The 18,778-nt window shown below is 30.8% G+C and overlaps 1 long non-coding RNA gene and 1 other non-coding gene across 2 annotated transcripts; both read left to right on the top strand.

The window, feature by feature from the left end:
* Positions 1–2,692: 2,692 nt before the first annotated feature.
* Positions 2,693–3,207, top strand: LOC129918259 (uncharacterized). Its single transcript, XR_008772939.1, has 3 exons — positions 2,693–2,844; positions 2,926–3,115; positions 3,173–3,207. It is a non-coding gene; the product is annotated as an uncharacterized LOC129918259 (long non-coding RNA).
* Positions 3,208–16,233: 13,026 nt separating this feature from the next.
* Positions 16,234–16,306, top strand: Trnar-ucg (transfer RNA arginine (anticodon UCG)). The gene has a single exon. It is a non-coding gene; the product is annotated as a tRNA-Arg (tRNA).
* Positions 16,307–18,778: the final 2,472 nt, after the last annotated feature.

Below are 18,778 nucleotides of genomic sequence, written 5' to 3'. Positions count from 1 at the left end.
TTGTAAGTGCAGCTTTAAATAGTTCTGTTCCTTTGGTTCGAAAAAAGTTGGCTTCTAGTCCAAAGTGGTACAACTACCGCCTTAAAAAACTAAAAAATGCAAAAACCTTGGCGCACAAACGTTATAAAAATCTAATTCTATGAATGACTATGTAGTTTTCTGTCGTTTAAGAAAAGAGTTTGTATTCCTTTCGAAGTTTTTATATTGTAATTATATTCAATCAATTGAATCTAAATTAAAATCGAATCCAAATCAGTTTTGGAATTTTATTAACTCAAAGCGCAAAAGTGTAGGTTTTCCTTCAACAATGCATTTTAATCAGAGCTTTTCCTGTGAACCTAAAATAATCGCTAACATGTTTGCCGATTACTTTCAAAGTATATATAATTCCACCTGTACTGGTGAAGTAAGTGATGAGTATCTGACATCAATTCCATCGATTATTGAGCATTCCGCCATAAAAATTGATTCAGTTGATGTACTAAAACTACTTAAGGAATTAAAACCCAGTCATAAGCCCGATATTTTGGGCTTTATTCCCTTAGTTTTGCGTCATTGCGCCGATATACTTTGTGTTCCATTAACAGAGCTATTTAACCAATCATTGTCTTCCGGAATTTTCTTGGAAGAGTGGAAAATATCGGTAATAACGCCTGTATATAAATCTGGGAAAAAAGATGACGTTCAAAATTATAGGCCCATTTCTAAACTTTCCATCATTCCAAAGATGTTAGATTGTCTCGTCAAAGATATATTTATAAATCTTATAAATGGTCTTGTGTGTAATTCCCAACATGGGTTTTGGAAGGGCAGATCTACTGTCTCAAATTTGGTGGAATTCACGAACTACTGTATAAACTCTTTAGAACAAAATAAACAAATTCATACAGTATACACTGATTTTACAAAGGCATTCAGCAGGGTCAATTTAAAAATCCTCATGAGAAAACTTGAGTCCTATGGAATTAATGGGTCATTGCTGTGTTGGTTCGGTTCATATTTATATGGTCGTAACCAATTTGTAGTAATTGATGACGTTTGTTCCAATGGGATCCAAGTTTCCTCTGGAGTTCCTGAAGGAAGCCATTTGGGTCCTCCTATCTTTCTGTTATACATAAATGATGTGCCTAACATCCTAAAATTCTGCAAATGTCTCTTATTCGCAGATGATATAAAGTTTTTTGCTGTTATTTCTAGTATTAGTGATTGCTTGCTTTTTCAAAATGACCTTGATGAATTTTGTAGGTGGTGTAACCTGAATGATCTTAATTTAAATATCAATAAATGTGTTTCGATGTCCTACAATAGGTCTTTATATCATATTGTTCCATTGTATTCTTTGGAAAATGTTGATCTTAAAATCGTTCATGATGTTAAGGATCTAGGTGTCATCTTTGATGAGAAACTAACATTTAAACTTCATATTAATTCAGTTATTTCCAAAGCTAATTCAATGTTGGGATTTTTAAAAAGAAATTCCGCAGATTTTAAAGATCCTTATACTCTTAAATCCCTTTACTGTAGTATTGTTAGGCCTTCATTGGAATATGCTTGTGTTGTATGGAACCCAACAACACAATGTGATATAAATAGAATTGAAAGTGTTCAAAGGAACTTTTTGCGCTTTGCGTTAAGAAAATTCTTCGGCAGTGGTAATCCAATTCATCATTCGTATCAATCAAAATGTTTGTTACTAGGAATGCAAGCTCTGCATTCACGCAGAGAAATGTATAGTGTAATGTTTGTTCGTGACATTCTATGTAATTTTGTAGATTGCAGAAATTTACTTGCTCTAATTTCTTTATATGCACCTTCGAGAGCATTAAGACAAAGGCCATTACTATTTGAGGTTGCACATAGAACTTGTTATGGATTACGCGAACCTTTAAGCCTTTGTTGTAGAATATTTAATGAAGCTTATTATAATCTAGATATAAGTTTAAAAAGAAACATTTTTAAGAATTTGTTGTTGGCTTATTTAACCCACAAATGTATCTCTAGAACTTAAACTTTATATTTTCGAATCTGTTGATGTAATATCGTAGAATGAATAAATAAATAAATAAACATCAAGTTTATCATAATTGCCCCATTTATGATCGAAACATGTTCAAACATGCACACAAACCAAGTAGCCAGCGATTGGCAGCAATATAATTTGTGTGTTGTTTTTTTTTTTGACTTGTGAATATTATGATCAACCAAGAAAAAATATTATATTCCAAAATCTCTTCCATAGTTTGATAGCAAACAACTTCGGACCCAAAAGATACAAAATCTCTTATAAACAACAACAAAAACAAAATATATGTATGTAAAAAAAAAAATTATGCCCACGAGTTGCACGTACGATCATTCGATTACCTGGCCCATTATCTACTTGCTCTACGATGATCTTGCAGAGTTTTTTTTTCTGTCTCAGAAAATCTAAAGGCCCAAAGCCTGAAAATCCAATAGGTTAGCAAAGACACACTACAAACAACCTGGCAAACAAACAAGTGTGCTCAGAGTGTAAGTGTGTATCTCAACCAAATGACTTTTCAGATTCAGAAAAATAGAAGAAAAAAAAATTCAAAATATCATCAAGTTGCTGATTGCTGCTGCTGTTGCAGCTAAAGAAATCAGAAAAAAAAAACAAACAAAAGAAAAGCAACAACAACAATAAAAACAAAATAAAAAAAAAATACTATCTGAAAAAAAAAATGGTTAAAAGGGCATAAAAAAAACGATCACAGGTGTTCGCGATCAAGCAAATAAAATGCATCTCTTACAAAACACAGATACAAACTCACACAATCAAATGCATTTTTAAATCCACCAAACACCTATCAAATCAAGTTAATGGTGTGTTGTTGTTTTTTTTTCCTTCTACTTCATGTTCTTTAATTTTGTTCTTCTTTTATTATTATTTTTTTTTTCTTGAAGTTACAAGATACAAGTTAGACGTATGGCGACGCTTTAAATCGCATCTCTGGTGCCGTCTAGGCTGACCCGACTTTTGTGTATTGAAATTGAAATGAAATTACACTGTTGTGATGGATTAATAACACACACACACACATACAAATACAATATGATCTTTTATATTGTACTACAGACACACATGTTATGAAAGGTGTGTAGAAGAAAAATAATCAAAACAAACCTTTTTATATTTACGTTTTTTCTTCAGATACACAATTTGGCGGGATATTTTAAATTTTACTACTGAAGTTGTATTATACAATGAAGATCAAAGCGAAAGAGAGGAAAAAAGAAAGAGATAATTTAAAATATCACTTGAGTTATTGATTGCTCTTTGATTGATCTGATGGGGAATTTTGTCAATGTATTTGTTTTCGTTAGGGGAACAACTCTCTTGAAGGAGAAATAAACCAAGAGATTGTTGTGTTTTGTTTATACTATAAAGAGAGCATTTTGTAATTTGCTAAGTGTTGCTGTTGGCATTTTTTAATATCACTAAAAAATAAACAATAAGTGAAAAATACTATTTCATCTTTCATCGCTATGAAATTATGAACTGATCATAGTGATCAGAAGCTTTTTAAAATTGTACATTGTAATTTCATCAACTGTACCTAACTTTTCGATTTAATATTTACTAAGTGTTGGTTAACCATTAACCCTGTGTCGGCACACGGGTGGGAATTTGGCAGGACAAAAATAAAAAAATTACGATTTTTCAAAAAAGTGGTCACAAAAAAGTCTCTTTATAAGGGTGAAAATATTTTTTTTTTTCGGAATTGTGGATACAATATTCGAATTCCTCGGAATATTCTACATCAATTTCATACTTAATTCTCTATAAAATATTGTTACCGAAAAAAGTTCTAGCAACATGAAAAAGTATAAACCAAAATCGCACCCGTGTGCCTATGACGTCACAAAAAAGAGGTGTGCCTACAGAGGGTTAAGTTTGTATTTTAAGTGGTTTCAGCTAGTAATTTAATTTATTTTTATGAATCTTTCGAGCATTATCATAATTTATTATTCTGCTTATCCAGATTACCCATTAGTTCAAAGATGGTATTAATCAATTTTTGCATTAGGAAATATATAAGAAAATAGTCACGTCTTAGAAAACGACTTCAATGAAGGTTTCAATGAGGTTTTCAATTTTTTTTTTAAGGTTTGTTAATTCAGAAATTTCAATGGTTCTTTGGTTTTTATTTGAAATTTGGTACTGCACTTTCAATCCTATTTCAATTTGGTCCAGTTCTGACTGGCATCCATGAGAAAGAAGTCGGTTTTTATCTTGATATTTTTTTCCAAAAAAAAAACTATCCAATATTAAAAACAGTTATTTTTCTTATTTGATCTCTGACAAAGATATACTTAAGTCATTAAAGTTCAATGATAAAAATCGTCGGTCTCATGAGAAAACCTCGTAACTCCCAAAATCAAAATTTTACAGGAGAGACGAAAGAATAAACAAACAACAGAGTAGTTGGGAAGAAACGCGCTGTGCAAAATTTGAATTTAAGTCTATTTAGAGTTTTCGGAATGACCCCAAATTTTCTGGGTTGCTCCGCTGACATATTTTCTAAAGAATTGCATTCAAAAGTCATTTTTGAAAAAAAGTGGAGTTACGAGGTTTTTTCATGAGACCGACGAAATGTTGTATTTAAAAAAAAGAAAACATAGGTGTATCTAGGTACAATTTTTTTGAAAAAAGGTTTTGACATACATACGTAGGTAATGTTACATTGAAATATCTGAAATCGAAGTACTTAATTTAGCAGCCAGACCTGAAAGAAACTTTTAGGTTTCAGTTCTTAAAGAGGCCTTTCTTTTGGTATATCACTCGATGGATTTGGAGGATTTTTTTTTGAAAATGCATTATTTTTAGGCAATGGAATGGGTCAACCTTGATTTTTTCTCAAAAATCTTAGAAAAATAAATTTGTAATTTCCTTACGTAAATGGTTCATTGTTAGCTCATATCTGTAAACCAAAACTTGTTTCGAGACCTTGCTCCGAAAATATCTGCTTCCGAATATTCCGAATATTCCGAATAACTGGATTTTATAACAAAAAAAAATAAAATTTAATTTTGTTTTTGATTTTATTTAATTTTCTCAAAAAAAAAAAATTGATCATATTGTATGTGTTACTTCTCGTATTACTCACATTTTGTTCTCAATTTTTAAATACATATTAAACTGAAAAGGTCACTGTGGCGTATGTGTAACTTTTATCTTTATTTTAATTAATTTATTTTTTTATTTAAGTAAATTACAAAGTTGCAATTTGCTTAAACATTCGATAAAATTGTAAGAATTGATAAAAGAAGAAGAAGAGAAGATATAAGAAAGCTGGAAAGTATTTTCAAAACAATTTTTGCAAACAACGTTTCCCAAAAATTACTTTTCTTTTTTCTTTCTTAATATTTTTTTATCATGAAGATATGTATGTTTTAACTTTTTTCAATCAATTTTTAGGTACTAATTAATTTTCATAGATTTTTTTCTAAAACAATTCTACTTTTAAAGATAAAATGCAGTTTTTTTGCAACTTTTTTTTAAATTCAAACCACTATTGCACTATTTTGTAGCACTCGAAATCTTTCGAGTGATAAATAAATATCTTTGTATTTTAAACCAGATAAAAATTCCTAGGTATTCTCCTTAAAGTTTTACGTAGGTACTCGTTTATAAGAACGAAAACAGGTAATTTTCAACCATAAAAGTTAAGGTATTTACTTTACTTCCGACCTGAAAACAACAAAGGCAGCACAGAAAAAGATGGTACATATTTATCATCTACCTTACTCTAAAAAAACATAAACTTAACCTATAAGAACCATCTTTAATCGTTTCCGACAAAAATATGTATCATCAAAATCATGATTCCTTTTGAACTCATCTCTTCCCTATACCAAAAAAAAAAAAATATATCTCCTTCAAGTCCTTTCATATTTTAAAACAATTTGGGAGGATCCCAAAAGTTAAAAATCCGAACACCAAACACTTGTGCCATCCACGAGTTCTTCATTCAAGTTGAATTCGAATATGAAATGAGATTCAGTCTTTCCAGGGAGACCTCGAAATCAGGGAAGCAGCAAAACAACGAAAAAGAAGAATAAAATCATATAATTTGAACTGCCGCAAATGACGAAGACATGTTCTGACATGCTTCACCTGTCATCCATCCATGTGTAGGTTACTTTTACTCCGCAGCAATACATCAAGGAATAATACACCCCATCGCAGAGTGGTCTTCTTTTTTTTTGTTCTTCTCCTTTGTTTTTATTTCCAGTTCTCCCTTTTTTTCTTCTGTTTGCAATTGCATACAAAATAATGAATCCGTCCATACTCTTGGCGGTTTGTTGATAATCGATAAACTTTATACCACCCCCGACTTGAAGGGTTCTAAAATACAGAGGGGAGGTTTATAGGGAACCTTTTCGTCCCTTCAACTGTAAACAATCACAAAAAGCTGATAACCAAATGTGCGCTCTACGTTGTCACAAAATCTGGAAGAAAAAAAAAAGGAAGATATCGTTACAACGACGAATACGACGACGATGAACAAAAAACCAAGTCTTTTCCTTCAGTGCGGTCATTGCACGTCTTCGGTCTTCCTTCGGGATAGCCCTTTACATTTTGCTCGTGAAGAGTAAGGAACGAGATCGAGCAAATGATCTGTGCAAGGATGGGTTCATTGATCTCACTTTCCATTGCCTGTGTTGTGTTTGTTTGGTGAAGTAGTTCTATCGTTCTTTTTTTACTTACTTTTTTTTTGTGTTTTGTTTGCTTTTTTTTTCTACTTTTTTGTTATTCTAGGATTAAGGCAATAAAAAGTGCATACAATTGGCTAAAAAAAACATAGAGTGTAGAAAAAAAAAACTGATACTGAAAAACTATTGATTTATTGTAGTGAATTATACAGCACCCTATGATTCAATTAATAAACCCTCAAAAGCATATGAAAATTGGACGAAAATTCACTGAAAAGAGAATAGAAATGCAGAATTCTGTAAGAGATTAAAAATTAGTTTTAAGATTTTCTTTATTTTTTTAAGAGAAATAAAAAAAAGTGACCAAACAAGGCCAATTTGCCCCATTCTCCCCTTTTTATGAATATCTTTCGATATAGTACAAAATTTACTTTCAAATTCTAGGCAATTTCTTCAAATATCAGCCCGAAAAAAACCTAAGAAGGTCAAGTATCTTCATAAAGTTAAAAACTCAACAACAAACCAAACATACCCTATAACCAACATAGGGTACACTCATACAAAAAAAAAAATACAAAAAAAAAATCAAGAACCGATCGTGTGCTGTGCCAGGTTTTTTTTTTTTGTGTTGTTGTAGATGATTGTCGTGGCTTCCATAAGACAGCAGAACCAGAGCTAAGAGGTAACCCTATACCCATCTAGATATGCTGATGCACCCATTTGGCTCAGCACAGCTCACGATCCGGCTGGATCTTGAGAGTATAGTCAGTGTGTACCTACATAAACCTACCTATATCTTTTACTGGTTGTTTGGTAGAGTTGTTGTAACTGTTGGGGGTAGAGTGGCGCAAAGTTGTAGGGTACACACGAAGATTGCCAGGTAAAAACCGGTAGCTACTACGAAAAAGAATCGAATCTTTACGCTTCTTGTTGAGTTTTTTTTTTTTTTTTTTTAAATTTTTTTTAAGTCGACTTTTTCTTCTGGGGCTTGTTTTTTTTTTAAAGGCTTTATTGTGAATCTTTTGCCTTCTTGTGTTGCATTTTTATTTGCCGGTTTGTTGTTATTTTTTTTTTTTTATTATTTCTTTGTGTTTAACTATCGTTCATGACCAAGTTCATGTGTTTTCTTCAAATGCAATGAAAAAAAAAAAAAAAAAATTGCCCCCAAGATGTTTTCAAGTTCCAAATGCATTAGATCATAAAATGAGGATTTTTATTTTAGTTTGCATTGTTAATGATTATTTATATCTACACTATACAATTGAACACTTTTGAATTATTGACATTTAAATTTTTAACTATCGATGTACAGAGTACAGCTTAGAAATTGAATCATAAAAACTTAAGTTTTTCTTTGTCAATTTTTTTTACATAGAAAATAAGCAGGCACTTTGGAGTAAACTTTAGTTTGTTTCTTACACTTTTTTGTAGTATCTTACAGTTTCATGTTTTTTTTTTTTGTTATGATTTTGAGTTAATTTTGTTTAACAAACAGTATGGATTAGAAAAAAAGGCATTAACGATAACAGAACAAATTAGAAAACTTTGCATGAATTGAATGAATAAAGTTGTGAATTGTGAATTTAGAAAAAGGAAGTTTTATTTGCAATTTTTCCTCCATCATGTTTTTTCCTAACCCATTTTTTGTTGCATTTAAAACACAATACCTAAGTTTTGTTGGGACTATACAAGAGTCACATAATATTTCACAATTTATTATATATTGTTGTTAACCCACTTGAAAAGTTTATCCATCCTCCTTTATAACAAACATTGTTTGTTTCTAAATTCGATTTATGGACGATAACTTTACGCGATTACGTCATAAGAAAATTTAAAAATATATGTAGGAAAAACAAAGTATTGCGCTGTCTTGGGAATGAAACCCCGGACTTCTGGTACAATAAACAAATTCTTCACTGGTTTAACACTCTGATCAGCTGAAATCTATATACGTATGGCTGCCTTGAGTTGGACTTGGTGTCAAACGATTTGACCTTTAAGATGAAATTGCAATCTATACCACACTACTAACAGGCTTAGATGATCATGAGTCATACTTTTTCGTGCACGCAGCTAGTTTTCATTGGTAAAAAAATATCAGTTAAACTAAGATATTGATTAATATTCTTGATGGATAAACATATTAGCAAGAGTACGATAATTAAGGCGGTGAAAAATAGTAACGGAATTTTGAAGAACAGTCAAATACAAGAATTTTTTATTATTGGAGGGGGGTCTATCTCCCCCCGTTTAGGAGGGAGGAATAATTTTCTAAAAAAAAAAATTAAAATGTTAAAAAAAATATTTAAAAATACTTACAACTATAAAAGATACCTTTTTCCAGAATTTTACACTTAATTTAAGTTTTCAAATCAAGTTATTTCAATCAACAGTTTTTGAAATAATCGAATTCAAAGTCAAAAATTGTGAAAAAAAGCTTAAAAAAACGCACTGAATACAATTTGTCTTAAGACTGTGAACATCAATACGAAATTGGTTGATAAAGCAAACTGCCTTAATTGGTGCCTGATCAAATACTGAAAACCATAATGTTTCTATGCCTTATAGTTCTTAAGAAAATTGAAAAACACGAAAACTACTTTTTTATCACATTTTTAATTTTTCGACAGTTTTCGATATAGGTATTTGGCATCACATTGACACCATTAAAAAGGTCATTTTATACATAGAGAAAGTTGAGAGCTTTGTGTACCTCCAGGAAAAACATTAGATACCTAGCCAGACAGGCGCCAAGGTCAATAGCTTTTATTATCTAAAAAGTACTTTGCCTGGCACGCTTCGCGGGTTCTCAGGATTTAAACTTTAATTTTTGGGTCCTCTGTCCCTCTCACGCAACTTCGTTGCTCCGCTTAGGCCTTAGGGTATATAAAGTCGCCAGGCAGGTGCTAATGTCAAAAGTGTTTTAATTAAAAGTCCTCTTCGCAAGAAAAGGAAGCAAACCCCCCCCCCCATTGACAATAACATCATTAAAACACGTGCAATAAAATTTCTGTTTGAAATATGTAGTTTTCCTATTTTCAATTTTCTCAAAAATTTGACGGCATTTTGTTTCCACAGTCCTTACAAAAATTGTATCAAATGTAATTTTTTTTTAACTTTTTTTTCCCAAATTTTGAAATAACTATGAATTATGAATTATTTTTTAGAAAATTGTCCCTACCTCCTAAACGAGGGGAGAATGACCTCCTTTTCATTATTAAAAAAATGTTTGTATTTGACTCCTCTACAAGAATCCGTTACTAATTTTCACCGCCTTAGTTATCTACTATCCCCAACATATTTCTTAATTAAATATGATGATTTTTATATTGAAGCAATTTTGTTTTTAATAGAATATTTTAAAACTATCTGTACTTTAAATGTATTTTCCATTATGAGTGTGTAGATTAGATCGAACTTAGTACTAAAAGAATATTTTTTAAGTTTATTAACATAAAGAAGATTTTGAGTTTTCATTTTAACTTCTAAGTCACAAATCTGGGATATTCATCTATATTCAATTCATGTCTGTATGTATAGTATATGTATATATGTATGTATAATAATCATCACCAACCTTTTTTTTTGTATAGTATGGTTGTATAGTATGGACCGTTAATTGATCTTTTATTTTGCAAAGCTGGTTTTTCGAAAATTTTTCTGTATGAAGTCCTACTAATATACTTTTTTATTGTGAAAAATAAAACATTTTTTTAGATAATCCTCTATAAAGGTCAAAAACTGGATAAAATAGTAGTAATTTAACAGAAGTATAAATTTTTCAAAAAAAAATTTATTTTAATTTTTAAATAAGAAAAAATACAAAAAAAATTTTGGTTGGTCACTCTCATGTGTCTAACTGACCTTATTGATTGTATTTATTTCAATATAATGTACTATTTAAAAAAAAAAATCAGTTCAAACTCATGTTTTAATTTATTTATAGGTACAGAATTTAAATTTTGAATATTAATTTTTAAAAAATCGTTCACCAAAAAAAAAAATGTGCTTTAATTAAAAAAAATAAAGCACAATATTGCAGGCGTGGGCGTTGTTTTTTAATAATTTGTTTCATATTTTAAGCCAATCGTATGATCTTCAAATCTATACCGAACTATTGAAAATTTGATGGCCTACAAAAACTCAAATAATAAAATGGAGGAAAAACACCAAATTTTATTTTTATGACTTTAATAAAAAAAAAAGTTTTGTTTTATACAAAACAAAAATTTGTGGTTCTGGTATATTTGAAATGATGACTCAACCACTGTTTTTACGTTTTAAGAATAAAACAAACTTGCTAATAGTTTCACTCAATGAAGAATTGTGAATGATTAATTTGTGAGTTTTAAAAAAGTGTTTCGAAGAAAAAATAAGAAGTATGTTTTATTTTTTGTTTAAAACTTATCACATTAATTAGTTTTGTGTTTTAAGGTTTGCATACAAAAAACTTATTTTGATTTTAATAAAAAAAAAAAAAACATTCATATAAATTATTCAAAATTTCGGTCTCGACATATCACCACAGACTGTAGAATTTAATTCGGCTATAATATAATCATAATATATTAAAAATCAATGAATGTAGCACGGAAATCAAAAATTTCCATTATTTGTTCATCGGTAGAAATATTTTCATTTGCTGGTCACTGTGGTGTATGCGTAACATTTTTATCCTTAGACAAAAATTAAAGATTAAAACCACTTTGTTGATGACTGCCAAATTTAACAGTTCGTGGTTTTTTGTTTTATAATTAAATATTCCAGTTAGTCAACTGATTATGTTAATTTAAGGTATAACTGATGCCTAGCTGCTACTTCCTCAACTGCCTATCAAAGTTCCTTTGGCTATATCTACTACTATTGATTATCGCTTACACATTTAATTCGATGCAAGATTTTTAGTTAAAATACTGATAACGTTAAAATAAACAGTATCAAAATAAGCAAATTTATCACACGTTTTTTCTTTTAACCAAACATGCATGTATTTAATGTTCTTTTGAAAAGAACAGCATTTATACGATAAACTTGTTGAATTTCCAATTAGATGGGTTTCTAACTACAAACCTAAACCTACATTTTACCTGATTGTCATTATCAACCCACACGTACATCACACAAACATTGATTGCTATTGGCTTTTCCGCACCATATAAATCGTCTAAAAAGTAACGGTAGCTGTCACAATGCCATGTCTTTACCCATGGCATTACGTAAAACGGTAGTCAATCCTTCAGAGTCAACATTTACATCGTTATTCTTTGGTCCAACAAATATTGACTTGTCTCGTTCAATTTCTGATTAAATTATCGCCCGTAATGACCGCTGCCGTCTTCTTAATGCGCCTGCAGTCAGTCAGTCGGTGTGCTGCATTAAAACAGCAGCAACACAGATGCATGTGTGACAGTGACAGTGGCAGAGTGGCAAAGTCAGGCATATCCAATCCAATTCAACGTTATACTTCTTTAACTCTCCACTTTTCCGGCGGAGAGTCCTCCATTTTACAACAGTCCTCAATCCTCATGATGAGTAAAAGTGTCAGTTTTACTGCTCGATATCGACGATCGATGATAATTCCCAAGCGCAGTTCTTCGGTTCGGTTTGGGTTTGTTTTTCTTTTATTTTTTTGTTTATTTCGATTTCAGCGGTTTTATTTGGGTTAAGGGCTACTTTAGCGTTCAGTATCTTTTGATTTTTTTTTTCTGTTTTGCTGTTTTTTCAATTCTCAGGTGACTAATCGGCAATTGGTGCGGCACAGGCGAGGCAGTATTCTGGTAGTGTGCTGAACTGAGCATTGGGCCCCTGTCGTACGGATGCATTGCATAGGCATAAACGATTTGCAGATATACAAACCTACCTACAAGATACTTTACCAACATATTCACATACTTACATACTCTACACTCTGGTGTAAGTATGTTTATATGCATTGATTGGGTTTGAAAAAGAAACTGGTTATTCGAATCCATCTAACGACTTTTTTTTTTTTCGTTCTCCCTACATTTTTTTTTTAAAACGAAGGAAAAAATAAGTCGCAATTTATATGTTCTAGGTGGGTTATATAGCGTTAAAGTGATACAGGTGTTCAAGAAAAATCAAACAAAGGTTCGGTGGATAATTTTTTTTTTTATTTTTTGTTCGTTACTTTTTTTTCTTCTGTCGATGTTTAATTTTTTTTTTTGAAACTCTGAAAAATCTAAATGCTGCCAGACTATGCGCGACTATGCCAATGACGACGACGATGCATGGCTTTTGTGATTATTGCTGATTGAAACCCCTTATTGTTGTTGTTGGTTTTTTTTTGCTCTTTGCAAATGTGAGCAATGCTTAGCTTGACTATGTTTATGAGTTGGGATATTGTTGTCAGGGTTTTTTTTTTGCTGTTCTTTAGATGAATTTAAACCCGTGGGGTATTTTTTGTATGATGGTAAAGTGCATTCAAATATTATTTTAACAAGGTGTCATAGAGGTTTATTGGTTGGTCGGAAAGATCGATACCTATCTCCTGTATCTGTATGCATTAGGTGGGTTAGTTCAATTAAGAAGAAATATACAAACACATATGAAGGATGAGAATCTTCTATGGCTGAGAAGTTAGCCCATGGCATTTACTAACTTAACTATAGATAAAGAGATACAGTTTTGTGTCAAAATTGTAAGAAATTCGACGAATATTAAAATAAAATATATTTAATGCAAATATTTTGCATTGATTTTTTTTAATGCAGAAAATTTCTTGCTTGCAATAATTTTTTTTTTGCAAATTATTTATTTGCATCAATAAAAATTTTATTTTCAATGGAAATATTTTTCAGTTGCAACAACATTTTTTTCAATGCAACATTTTTTAATTTGCAATATTTTTTTTTAAATGCAAATATGTATTTTGCAGTTGAAACACAATTTTTTTAATGCAATAAATATTTTTTTTTTAAACTTCAAATGCATTTTTTTTTTTTCAATTGATATTTTTATAACCCTGCTTACGCCAAATTTGATCGAAATCGATAGAGCCGATTTCGAGAACAATATAGCAAATCGAAACATTTGTATGGGAGGTAGAAATTCTAGATGAGATATTAAAAAAAAACAAATTTGGAAATTAGGTTACAAAAAAAAAAAATCGATTTACAAAAAATATAACTTTTTCCCGAAAAAAATCTGTGGCACAATTTTTTCTACCTATTAGCAGAATCGTGGATAAAAATTTTCATTTTGCGAATAAAATTGCTTCATTTACAACATGAGCACGAAAATTATAATCATGAAAAGTTCCCCTCAGAATTCATTGGTATCGGCAAACAATTTGCCAGGTTCTCGTTTTCGATTTTTTTTCTCTGGTAATAAACCAAAAAACCTATGAGACTTCCGACTGAAAACTCAGTTCCCGAGAAAAAAATAATTTCAATAGTAAAATTTTAGATTCACGATAAGGCTCAATTATGTTGTTTTAAGCTTGTACAACTTCATACAAAATTTCGTTGAAAAAATTTCGTCTGTCTATTTGTATGCACCCTCTCATTCTCTAAAGTGACTTAAAATTAAAAAAAAAAAAATAAAATGCACGACTGGGTCGCACGAACTTGCCTAAGATTTAAAGTTGCTTTAATTGTTTCAAAAAAAAAAATTGTTTCATTAGAAGATAGACCTTGTCTTAAAACTTACATTTGATTTTTTTTTAATAAAATCGTTGGAGCCGTTTTCGAGCAATTTCAACTTTACTTATGGTATATGGCAAGTACCCTTATTTTTGGTCCCACTTTTTGGGCATTCTCTATCATCGTAACGTCACACTGTGGGCTAGAACGCTTTTTTAACTGGAATTAATTAATTAATTAATTAGAAATTCTCGAAACAATCTAAAGTTGCAGTTAAAGCCATTAAGATGATGTCGAATGATATAATAATGATAATTTTATGTTACAACAGACACTAAAGATAAGACCAACAACAAAAATAAACGAAATATTATGTTAAATAAGGTTTTTCAATTTACAACAGATATTATTGGTATAAAAAACAAAAAAATGAGTTTTTTGAAGTTTGAACGCATCAAACTCGAAAATGGTGTCATTGAACGCTTACAAAAGTTGTTTTTACTAAAAAGGGAAGGTAAAATGTTAATGCAAATAAAAAAAACCGTTATTTGAAAACATTCAACACGTTTAAGTGGTTTTTTTGAACATTTTTCTCACAATACTTTCAGAGTTACAGCGAAAAAAGTTTGTGCTTGTAGGACATAGTTTTATAAAAAGCATAATGCCATATAGGCTAGCTACTTTTTAAAATTATTTCTAGAGTGTGCCTACGCGTGCCTTTTTTTTAAAGCTTAGGAACATTCGTTTTTTATGAAATCGGTGCTAGTAACATACTTTACCTTAAAATTTATAAACAAAAGTTCAATAAAATTACAATTTAATAGCAAATACTATATTAGGATATATCACTAATTGATAAACTAGCAAAATTTTCACAATCGATCCGTTAAAACAAACTCAGTAAACGAATATCTGGATAGAGGAAAAAGTGGACTTTTTTGTTTTTTTTTTTCGAAAACTTGCTTTTCGATTGTGTTTTTATGTATCCAATGAATGCTTTGACCTCAATTTTGAATGAACAATTATAGCTAGTCCATTTATCTATCGAATAAGACTAAAATGAGCAATATTTGAAGAAGTTGACTTTTTAATTAATTCCTGCTAAAATAGCGTTCTAGCCCACAGTGCGTCATGGAAAAATGTTATCTCAACTTTTTTTTTTTTGTACGAATGCATAACTTGATATTATAATACCTATATCGCAAGTAAAAATATGTATAAACAATGGCACCACTGAAAACTTACGTAACTTCACTTAGGAGCAAAAATATGGAATCAAATCTTGAGTTTTGTAAAAAGAATAATTGATCGGGATGTAATTGACATACCTACACGAATGCTATTGGTACCATTGAAAAGCTTCAAACAAAATATTTAAGTCAATGATACTTCTTTAATTTTAAATTTAATAGATACCTACATAATTGTTTGTATTTCAGATCAATTTCCTAAAAACTTGATTTAAGAGAATATATTAAAATAAAAATACCGCATACTTAAGATTATGTTAAAAGCTGAAAATACGTATTTTTAAGTTAGTGTTCTACAAATGCATATAGATTTTTTATCCAATAACAACAGTCCTTTTATACTTTCTACCTTGGAATTGCCTCCTCAAAATATAAATCACACAAAAAAAAAATAAATAAAAACAATTTGAGTGCTCTGTGATAACGGCTGTGGTACGTAAAAACATTATCAACATTGTTTCTTCATTAAATTAAATCAATAAATACATGTACTTGAATTGCATAAAATACCTTTATTTTGCATTGAATACCTAATAGAATCTCATATTGATTCCTCGCAATATGATTTTTACCTCTAACAAAATACCTATAGATTTTGAGGTTCTGTTGTTTATTTTAATATTAACATCATTTTATCAGCTAGCACATACGTTCTTTTCACCTTCAGCTTGTATTAACCACTTGCCATCTACTTGACATGCGACCGTGTGGCCTAATGGATAAGGCGTCGGACTTCGGATCCGAAGATTGCAGGTTCGAGTCCTGTCACGGTCGAAAGAAAAGTTACTTTTTTTTATTTTTTTAAAATTATTTTTGAATTAACAATTAAATTCACTTATGGATTGACTCATGCGATTTTTTTTGTTATCAACAGAACACGTGTATGACATTATTTTTCTCATTTTCTGGGTGTTATTTAGGTAACGAAAAAATTGTGAATTGATTTTAAAATACATAGTGTAAATTTTACACAACGTAATGACAATGAGTATGGTAATGAGAATGACAATGAGCCTAATAAAAATGTATGGTTTAATCATTTTTTGGAAAATAATTTTAATTACGTAAGTCTGTGAGTGGGTGTGCGTGGAATAGTTCAAACTAAGCAAACAATTGGGGTTTTCGGATGTAAAACTATATCACAACAATTTTGTCAATATACACACATTTACATACATATACCTACATGCATTTAATAATATCTACTGTAAATTTTGTTTTCGTAGTTGCAGAGAAAATATGCAGAGCTAGTTGCTTTCATGTACTAATAGTACAGGCAAAATAGGCATTTAAAAAATAAAAAAAAATGTTACACTTGCCAAAAATTTAGTTTTTGGGATAAGAACCAAGGATAAAAAAGTCTATAAAAAAAGATGGGTGGAAGGGTGTTTTTTCGCGGACAAATAAAGTGAACAAAATTGTTTGTGGAATATCATCATATGACACATGTTGTTAAAGTATTTTTTGATGCTGAATCTAATGACATACAAATAAAGTCAATACGATTGCTCTAAGAAAAGTTACTGCCGATTAAAACCAAGGGTGCTTGTTTTTTACCTCAACAAGTAAAATATAACCAAAACCCATGCGAAAAACATGCTACACTGATGAAATTCGGGATGAAAGGATTCAAAACGTTCTTAAAAATGTTTTTGAAGAAAGGGTGTTTTTTTTTTTTAAATGATGAAATTCGGAATAAGTAATACAAAAACTGGGAAAAAATTGTCACACCAATAAAAATTGGTAAAAATGTTTCATTTATAACAGAAAATAAGAGCCCAAGCAGTCTATAAAAATATTTTAGGTGAAAGGGTGTTTTTTTTTTGGAAATATGGAAAATCCGCGATAAGTCCAAAAAATAAAATCAACCATTGGCTTTTTGGGCCCAATTATAGATTCTACTGATTGAACTCGCTTAAAAAGTTTAAATCTAAAATAGTAAATAAAGCTTTCGGACAAGAAGAATGATATTAACGACCATTTGGGACGACATTGCACACGCCATGGAAACCATTTTTTGTTTTCAATTATTATATTATATAAAATACAAAACAAATTAACAACTCTTCACTGTAACCTCTTAACTTGAACGTTGAACCTGAATCGAAAAGTTCAAAAATAATGAAACATCTGCTACATAGTGTAGAAAAAACACATCAAGAAAAGCCAATACAATTTCTTGGCGTTAATAGCCTGCCATATACCAAAACAGACAATGCAGCAGCGCAAACTATACCTATGCAATAAAATACCTAGCAAAATATTATTATTTGTTAATACCTACACACTGCACTTTTACGTGTACCTACCTACATAATGCCCATTCACACTAATCGCACAGTAGCTCAAGGCTCAAAATAACGCGCGATTCTTTTGAACAAAAAAAACTACAAATATATTGCCCGTAAGTTGATTCGTTTCAAGTCGCAGAACGTTTCCTCGGTAGCCCATTGCAGAAAAACACCAGTTAAATGTCTGTGTAATTACAAATAATGATAAACTATTCGCATCAATATAGACGCCTTAGCGTGTATAGAAGAGAGCTATACTGCCGCCATATATCCAGCCTCAAACTATAGATACATTGCATGCAACCATCTTGCATCTTATGAATCCTCCGTTTGTGTATATGATGCCACATGAATATAGACAACGAGATGAGCCCTACTTGAGATAATAATCTCTGACTTTGATCTCAAAACTCCAATTCTATATGATGTTATACTCTTTCAATTGGTAGGGGGCACGTACCCTCCATTTATTTTCGATGCGAATTGAGAAAGAGGATAGATACTATAATTTGCTTTGGCTTCTTCACAATATATTCCTTCAAACCAAACCGATTCCCGATAGTTTGTTTGTTACAAATTGACAAAGTGTGTCTTCTCTAGAGTATACACCTCGTAGGTAGGTACGAGTACAAGTTTTCAAAACCCAAGGTACTAGTTAAGTTTTCAATGTGGCTCCAATTCAACTGAGATGCCGATTGGATAGATATCTAACACCTGCTCTTCTTAACTATGCATTGGATCTTGCATGTACGTACCTACCTCTTGTATACGTAGCTATATAACGTCTATGGAAGCTGCCAGTTGGACGCATAAAAACTATACAAAAAAAAAAAAACATAAACTGGTTGGACTCGTGTGTTGGCTAACCAAACTTCTCTAGTTACTTATAGACGACGACTATGAACGTTACACACGGGCGTGTAACGCAAAGCTGTGTGGTTAAAATCGGTGCGTT

This window comes from Episyrphus balteatus, chromosome 4, assembly GCF_945859705.1.
Source record: "Episyrphus balteatus chromosome 4, idEpiBalt1.1, whole genome shotgun sequence".
NCBI classification, from domain to species: Eukaryota; Metazoa; Arthropoda; class Insecta; order Diptera; family Syrphidae; genus Episyrphus; species Episyrphus balteatus.
This window is presented reverse-complemented; position numbering and strand designations above follow the sequence as displayed.